We start from the raw sequence: 7,683 nt of genomic DNA, 5'->3' as shown, positions 1-7,683 counted from the left end.
ATAGGGGAGTCCTGGTATGGCACTGTTGGATGAGCACTGGACTGCTAACTGCAAGGTTGGCAGTTCAAACCCACCAGCCACTCTTTAGAAACTCTATACAGGGTCGCTGTGAGTCAGAACCAATGTGACAGCACATGGCAACAACAAAAATGTTTCATAGGAAGGAGCTCTACTGCTGCAGTGGTTAAGCATTTGGCTGCTGACTAAAAGGTCAGTGGTTTGAATCCAGCAACCTCTCTATAGGAGGAAGATGTGGCAGTCTGCTTCCATAAAGATGTGTCCTTGAAATCCTCGGGGAAAGTTCTGCTCTGTTGCTATGAGTTGAAGTTGACGCGACAACAACAGTTTTGATTTGGTTTTAGTCTTCCCAGGAGTGGATTCTCAGCTCTTTCTCCCAAGGAGCTGCTCAGTGGGTTTGAACTGCTGACCTTTTGATTAGCAGCTCAGCGCTTAACCTACTTTTAATTTTTTTTATTTTTGCGTTAAGTGCCATTGAGTCACTTTTGACTCACAGTGACCCTATATAGGGTTCCCATGGGGCGGCTGGTGGGTTTGAACCATCGACCTTGCAGTTAGCAGTCCAGTGCTTATACTACAACCACACCAGGACTCCTCACCTAACTAGTGACAAATGCTTCTTGAATTACACATTAAATTTTAAGAATGATTTTTATACTCATTTTATACTGGGAAAATTTACTGAATGGAATGATAATGGGATTTCTCAACCTTGGGACCGTTAACATTTTGGAATGGATACTTCTTGGTTGTGGGTAGCTGTCCTGTGCACTGTAAGGTGTTTAGCAATGTCCTTGTTCTCAATCCACTAAATGCCATTAGCACCCTCTTAGGAGTCCTGGTGTGGCGCTGTGGGCTAATGCGTCAGACTGCAAAGTTGTTTTATCTGCAAGATCAGTGCCTCAAGCTCACCAGCTGCTCCTTGGAAACCCTATACAGGGTCGCTATGGGTCGGAATTGACTCGACAGCACTTAACAACAACAACAACATTTGTTGAATAGTTGGTGTTTTTTTATGAGGTGGGGAACGACAAAATCACCCTCCATTGCAAATCTCTAGATTATACAACAAGGATGAGTCAAAAATGATCCATACTGGGGTTGTAGAATTGATTTGAATCAACTTTTAGAAAAGACAGATACCTCAATTGTTGACACAATCTCCTTGCTTTCCAATACACTTTGTCCATCTGTCAACAAGCTTTCGTATTCCCTTATTAAAAAAACTGTTTTAGGCTGAGCTGGGAGCCAGGAATGCACTGCTGTCTTCACTTCCTCATCAGAGGTGAATCTTTGTCCTTGAAGTGTTGCGTTCAGCAGGCCAGACAGTTGAAAATCCCACGGAGCAAAATGAGGACTATAGGAAGGATGTTGTAACACCTCAGAACAAAGTGTTTGCAGTGTCCACAGTGTGGGCAGACGTATGTGGAGGTGCATTGTCATGCAAGATCACAAGGTCTTTGGATAGCTAGCCTAAACTTCTTTAATCCAAAATGTAGGCTCCAGCTCTTCAGGGAGAACCTCACCGTAATGAGCACTGTTGATAGTTGAGCCTTGTTCCTGATACTGTTCCAATACTGACCTTTGAGAATCCCAGAAAACTGTTAGCATCGATTTTCCAGCTGATGGTTGACTTTTGAACTTTTTCTGCCATTTAGTCTCAAGCTCATAGTGATGAATCTATGCCTCGTCACTAGTAACAATTTTTTTAAAAGAAATTTTACCTTCCTTTGAATATTGGTCCACATTTTATTTTCAGGTGCCAAAACACTTCTGTTTATGCTCTTCTGTGAGTTGTCTTGGTACCCATCTCGCACAAGTTGTTCAGCACCCAGGTTTGCGTGGATGATTTCATAGGCAGAACCATGGCTGATCTGCAAACAATTTGCTACATAATCCACTGCCACTAGGCTACTCGACAGAATCATTTCAAGTGCATGCTCAATGTTGTCATCAGTTGTGGATGTGGATACGTGTTTTAATATAATCTGAGTGTGGATAATTTTTGACTCACCCTCGTATAAGGTTACAATGGAAGTAGTTGGAATATCTGATTCAATGTACGAATATTTTTCTCAATGTTAGGAGTTCAAACCCACCAGCCGCTTCTTGGGAGAAGATGAGGCTGTCTTGCCTGGTCCAGTAAGGATTTACAGCCTGGGAAACCCTATGTTGTTGTTGTTTTTAAGTGCCATTGAGTTGGTTCTGACCCATAGCGACCCTGAATAGGGTTTCCAAGGAGTGACTGATGAGCTTGAACCGCCAACCTTGTAGTTCAAGGATGTTGCAGTCCAGTGCATTATCCCACAGTGCCATACCAGAGAAACCCAATAGGGCAGTTCTGTTCTGTTTTATAGGGTCACTGTGTGTGAGTTGGAATTGACTCAATGGCAGTGAGTGTCAGTAATATATTTCATACATAAATTATGAGGGGTTTCAAAATGTTCTGTGAAAAATTGAATGTAAAGATAATGGAATTTCTTTCCCCACAAATTTTTGAAGCCCTGTTGTATACTCAGAGAACACTTCCTATCCGATCACTATACCCATTTAATGGATATTGGACATTCACTCTGTGCTCTGCCCTGGGGATAATGGATAAAGAACTGCACCCTCCATTCCATTCCAACACAACGGCACCCATAGGACAGAATGGCTCCATAGGGCTTCAGAGACTGTAAAACTTTTGAGAGCAGATTGCCACATCTTTCTCTCAAGGAGTGGCTGGTGGGTTTGAACCAACGAGATTGCAGTTTGCAGCTCTACGCCCAACCCATGGTACCACCAGGGCTCCTATGCAACAGTGCAAAAGGGAGACACCATACAGCTCTCACAGACCGTAGATTTGAGGGTAAAACCAAGTTAGGAAGAATTTCAGCTACCTAGAAATGCCACGACGTTGTTAAGTGCTGTTGAGTCGGTTCGGACTCATAGCAACTCTGTAGAGGGTTTCCAAGGAGCAGCTGGTGAGTTTGAACTGTCAGCCTTGCAGTTCAAACCAAGTTTGTGGTCCAGTGATTTTTCTATAGTGCCACACCAGAAATGCTATTAGTGGTTGTGTGCCGTGGAGTCGGTTCCAATTCAGAGTGACCCTGTACAGGGTTTTCGAGGCTGTAAATATTTACGGGAGCAGAAAGCCTCATCTTTCTCCCGTGGAACAGCTGGTAGTTTTGAACTGCTGACCTTGTGGTTTGCAGCCCAGTTCATAAGCACTATGCTACCAGAGCTCCTTGGCCATTAAGGAAATAAAAAAAAGCGTGTGTCTGTCTGGTCTACAGTAAACTTCCTGGAGGAGACCTTTATTGAAGAGGTGATAATTGAGCTGAGACCCAACTGACAAGGAGCCAGTCAGCTGAAAATCTGGGAGGTCGGTGCCCTGGGCAGAGGGAAGAGCATGTGCAAAGGCCCTGAGGTAGGCAGAGCAACATGCAGAATGACTCCCAGTGGCCCAGGTATGGACAGAGCTTGGTCCTCATTGGCTGGGAGAAGGGTGGGTTTTATTCTGAGAGCAAAAAGGAATTCTCAGAGGTTTGTAGTCCTCCACAGATCACTTTCTGACCATAGTGACCCAGGGCACAGCACAATAAAATACTGCCCCCAGTCCTGCGCTGCCCTCACAATCCTTCCTATGCTCCAGCCCATTGTTGCAGACACAGTGTCAATCCATCTTGTTTTGGGTCTTCCTCTTTCTTTTCTTTTTCTTTTCTTTTTCTTTTTTTTGCTGGCCCTCCCTCTACACTGCTCTACCAACAACAACAAAACAAAAACAAAACACCACTGCCATCGAGTCATTCCAACTTAGAATGACCCTGTGGAGGGTTTCCAAGGCTGTAAATCTTTAAGGGAGCAGAAAGCCTCCCCTTTCTCCCACAGAGCAGTTGGTGGATTCGAACTGGGGCCAAGGGATTCAAACTGCTGACCTTGCCGTATGGAGCCCAACGCATAACCCATGATAGTACCAGGGTTCCTTCTGCAGCATCTTCAAACTGCTCTCACGGTCCTTCTACCATCCAGCCAGCATATTACAAACCCAGTAGCAGTGGGTTTGTTATCTGCACTTTACTGAAGGAAGGCATTCCCACCCGGGGCTCAGAGGTTTATCTTGGCTCTCAGACTTGAGTGAAAGAGAAGAAACACAGGATGAAAGGATGAGGGAGGCACAACCCTGCCTGTCCATTCAGTTTACTTCCGGATATCAGGGCCCAGCACAGTGTTTGGCACAGAGCGAAAGCTCCGCGAGTATTGGATATCTGTCCAGTGAGTGGGTGAGTGTAAGTAGAGAGGGGTGATGGACACTTGTTGCCCTGGCTGTCAGGCTGAGAGCTGGCCACATGCTGCTGGGCGTGGCCACTCCTGGTCTCTGCAGCTAATGTTGTATCTTAAAACATTAGTTCTTTTCCGGCTCCTCTGGGTTTGGCAGCATTTTGCTTTAACAAGCCCTCGGGGTGATTCTGATGGCCCATTGTTTGAGGGAAGGAGGCCTGGTGTAGCAGTGGGTAAGTGCTCACCCATTGTCTCTGAGGGAGAAAGCCTTGGCAGTCTGCTTCCACAAAGGGTTGTTGTTGTTGTTGTTGTTAAGTGCCATCGAGTCGGTTCTGACCCGTAGCGACACTGTATAGGGTTTCAGAGGAGCAGCTGGTGAGTATGAAACACCGACCTTGAGGTTCAAACTGACATTGCAGTCCAGCGTGTTAACCCACAGTCTCCACACTAGGACTCCCCATAAAGAATTACATCCTAGAAAACCCAATAGGGCAGTTCTACCTTGTCACATAAGGAGCTTTGGTAGTGTAGTGGTTACGAGTCGGGCTGCGAACCCCAAAGTCAGCAGTTCAAAACTACCAGCTGCTCTGTGGGAGAAAGATGAGGCTTTCTGCTCCAGTAAAGATTTACAGCCTCGGAAACCCTGTACAGGGTCGCTATGGGTCGGAACCGACTCGACGGCACTTAACAACAACAACCCTGTCACATGGGGTTGCTGTGAGTTTTAATTCACTCCATGACAACAACAACAGGGACTTCTAACAACATAATCTGAGGGTTACCGCCCTAGAGATAGGTACTGATGCTGTCGGTTGCCCAGCCAACAATCCTTTAGCAGAATGACTGCTAAAGATGTCGTCATTCAAATAGTATCAACTCTTTCCTGCTATATCTGTGACGTCGTGAAAACCTGCAAAGGCATCCCTGTGCATGCAGGCGGCTTGCTCTGGGCTCTGTATTCTGCCCGCCCGGGCTCTTCCCTAGCCGCCAGCAGCCTGTGAACCAGAGAATCTATCCTTCTTCTGTGCTCCGCTGGTGGCAGCGGGGAGAGGCGGGGCCTGGCGACTGGAAGGACACGTGTGCGGGGAGGGAAGCAGGAAGTGACTCGGGAGCACCGGCCTCAGCGCTGCACGGGCCGATGGAAGTGGAGAGGGGGCTGGAGAGAGCACCATAGTGAGTCGCCCTTCTCTCCTTTAGTGCTTGGGGTGGGGTCGGGGCCCGGGGCCCGCGGCCCGAGGCCAGCAGCTCAGGAGTGCGGGGTGTGGCAGGACAGCAGTGTGGAGTGTGGGAGGGGTGCTCTGGGAGAGAAGGGGTCGGCGGAGAAGCAGATCTCCGTGGCAGTTGTGCAGGACAGAGAAGGGGGTCCCCGGGGAGATCCCCTCTCCCTGTCTCCAGGATGAGTTGCTGGGCGTTGGTTGTCCAATGATGCATTCTTAGGTCCTCTTCATTCATTGATTCTCGGGGGTGTGCGGGACCCAGGATCCACTCTGTCTGGGTAGCGCAGGACCGCCCACCCTTGACTAGGGGTCTAGTTCCAAGGCAGCTTCTGATTCAGGAAACCTGGCTGGGAGAGCTGGGAGTGTGCGTCCTAACCACCCCCTGGGTGAGCAGGTCCGAGGACTCCAACTTGGAGTATAGTGAGGCATCAGACAACTTTTTCAGCGTCACATCCACCCCAAATCCATTCCCCTTGTGGAATCAGAGCATGAGTGTGTGGTGGGGGGTGTAGACTCAGTAAGACCCAGGGCAGCTCACTCTTTTCACTTGGACAACGTCACCAGCCTCTTGACAATGAATGACTTTTGGAAGCTGAGCCACAGGTTTAAAAAGAAATAAAAGCAAAGGAAATTCCCTTTCGGCTTGAAACGCGGGTGCACAAGGTTGGCATCTGTCAGATGGGCTGTGAACGATCTCCTGCAAAGTGATCAAGGCTTGTGGTGGTCCCTAGCTCTTGAGGAAGTGGGAGCCCAGTTGCATGAATTGGTTTGCCTGTGCCTCAGCTGATCCTCTGTTTCTGTTAAGTGCTGTCAAGTTGGTTCCCACTCATAGAGACCTTATGTAGGGTTTCTGAGGGGCAGATTAAGGTGTTCCTTAATCTCTTCAGTGGAGAAAATGTTTTGTTCTCTTGGGACTCCACCTAAGCCCTGGGTCTGGTAACTGCTGCCCTTTGGAAGTTCTCCCAGTTTTAGATAAATGTTTGGCAGGCGCGCATGCGCATAAGAATCCCCCACAGAGTTTAATAAAATGCCGATTAAGATCCAGGGAGTCTGGGGTGGGGCCTAAGACTGCATTTCTAAGTGCCTCTGATGCCTGACCCTTCTTTAAATGCCAGTTCTGGAGTTGTTGTTAAGTGCCGTCCATCAGTTCGGACTCATAGCGCCCCTGTATAGGGTTTCGGAGGAGCAGCTGGTGAGTTTGAACCACCGACCTTGCGGTTCAAACCGACATTTGCAGCTCAGCGCAGTAACTTGCAGTGCAACACCCGGAGAGGGATTCCCATTTCTTTAAATCAAAATAACCCCTGCTTTTTGAGTGCTTCGGAGCAGAACTGTGCTTCACAATGTTTTCAATGGCAAAATTTCCAGAAATAGACTGCCAGCCGTTTCTTCTGAGACACCTCTGAATGAATTTGAAACTCCAACCTTTGGGTTAGCAGCCGAGCACATTAACTGTTTGCGCCACCAAGGGACTCCACCCTGTAAACCCCAAACACCAAATCTGTTGCCATTGAGTCAATTCCAATTCATAGTGATTCTGTAGGACATAGTAGAATTGCTCCACAGCTTTCCAAGGCGGGAAGCAGAATGCCGCCTCTTTCTCCTATGGGGCAGCTGGTTGGTTGGAACCACCTTTTGGTTAGCAGCTGAGTATTTCACGACTGTGCCACCAGGGTGCCTTACGTAAGCTCTTTGAAATGTTGTTAAGTGCCCTCAAGTTGGTTCTGACTGGTAGCGAGCGACCTTGTGTAGGGTTTCCAAGGAGCAGCTGGTGGGTTTGAACTGCAGACCTTGAGGTTAAAATTGACCTCGTGTTCTAGTGCTTATCTTACAGCGCCACACCCGAACTCCATGCCTTTGAGTAGTGAGGATCTTAAGCTGCAAATGGAAGAGCATTTTCCAGAGAAACCCGGAACTTGAATTGCCCATGACAAATGTTGTGCCTCTTGGGTTTGAAAAGATGGACAAACCTTGGTTCTCCTTCCATGCCCCTTTCTCCCACTTTTTTTGCCACGATCTCTGGTATGAATGGGGGGCAGGTTTGTTGTTGTTGTATGTTGTCAAATCTATTCAGATTCAGTAAGACAGAATGGTGGTGGTGGTTACCTGCTGTGGAGTCAGTTCTGACTCATAAATGTTCCCAACACATAGTAACCCTGTGTAGGGTCAACAACCTGCGATATGC

The 7,683-nt window shown here is 47.8% G+C and overlaps 1 protein-coding gene across 1 annotated transcript in view; it reads left to right on the top strand.

Annotated features, from left to right (window-relative positions):
* Positions 1-5,419: 5,419 nt before the first annotated feature.
* The window catches only part of SLC39A11 (solute carrier family 39, member 11), a 426,313-nt gene continuing 424,049 nt past the window's right edge, over positions 5,420-7,683 (top strand). Inside the window, exon 1 of the mRNA XM_006872299.1 lies at positions 5,420-5,454. The gene's annotated coding sequence lies outside the window, so the exon portion shown is untranslated. The remainder of the gene's footprint in view (positions 5,455-7,683) is intronic.

Source organism: Chrysochloris asiatica, unplaced genomic scaffold, assembly GCF_000296735.1.
Source record: "Chrysochloris asiatica unplaced genomic scaffold, ChrAsi1.0 scaffold00192, whole genome shotgun sequence".
Taxonomy (NCBI): Eukaryota; Metazoa; Chordata; class Mammalia; order Afrosoricida; family Chrysochloridae; genus Chrysochloris; species Chrysochloris asiatica.
Note: the sequence above shows the minus strand (reverse complement) of the source record. Positions and strands in the feature narration are given on the sequence as shown.